Consider the following 1,210-nt stretch of genomic DNA (forward strand, 5'->3'; position numbering starts at 1 on the left):
CCTCTTCTTCTTCTTCTTCTTCTTGTTCTCATTCTCCATGTGAGACGGCTTCGCAACAAGCTCTTTGGACTTTGCAGCTATCTCGAAACTCACACGGGCATCGAGGGCAGCATATTTTATCTGCTCGTATGTCAAGGTATAATTCTCCTTTCCAGACGACCTTAATGCCACCGTCTCGTCACCCTTCTGAAGATCTGTACCGAGCACAAATTTTGCTACGTCGAATAGGGATGGTGTCTGTTTATGACAATCTTCTACATGAATTTTGATTCTGGTTTGTACGTCAGTGATGCTTTTCAAATCAAGGTTGTACGACTCCAGCTTCTGTTTGTCCCCTTTGATGGCTGCCCCAAAGAAGTATACGTCCTCCCGAGACAAGAAATCGTGAAGCTCACCTGGTATGGAGGGCGAGTGTATGATGTGGTACACCAAAACATCATCTTCGAGCCATAGCTGAAGGCCGGCGGCGCGCTGGATCTTCCCAGGGGCACGCTCCATGTACTCTGCTGTCGAGACCGATGACCCTCGTCTCTACCTTTTCGAGGGAGTTGGATACATTGTTGATCCACTGCCGAACAACCCTTGGGTGGATGGTGACGGTGGCAACTATGCGCATCGAGCCTTCGACGAGGACATGTTGGACGCTAAAAACCTGCATCTCGATCTCTTTCGCCATTTGGAACCGGTGGAACAGAGGGCTATGGTTTGGAGAATTAGGATTGGATGGCTAGTCTAACTGAAGTAGTAGATGATTATTTAAAGAGGTTAAAACAATGTGAACACAATGGGGTTTGGATGCAAATGAAGACAAAGGGGAGGTGAAGAAGCCGAGGTGAATCGGTTCCCGATGGAGAAGTAAATAGGAGAAGTGGCGTGCATGCAATTAATTTGACGGCTAGGTAGACTAAACGAAAAGGCTATGCGGGTAGACTGATGAGTCGTACCTGTTCGTGTATGTGCCCATCCTTCCTGATAGGTGGGACCTATGCAAACAGATAAAAAAAATGTGTCGTAGCTTCTTTTCTTAGCGCGTGAGTGGGAGACACAACATTCTCTGGTTAAGGAATACTCCCTCCGTTTAGGTGAGTATAAGTCACCTTATGAAAATCAGGTTTTCCCAAAACCTTTAGGCATGGAGCATTAACTTCCTGCTCGATCCCCTCCCAGCCTCGTTATCCAACGTTCTCTTCCTTTGCTGCAGTGTTCTACC

The sequence above is a fragment of the Triticum aestivum genome, chromosome 4B, assembly GCF_018294505.1.
Source record: "Triticum aestivum cultivar Chinese Spring chromosome 4B, IWGSC CS RefSeq v2.1, whole genome shotgun sequence".
Lineage (NCBI taxonomy): Eukaryota > Viridiplantae > Streptophyta > Magnoliopsida > Poales > Poaceae > Triticum > Triticum aestivum.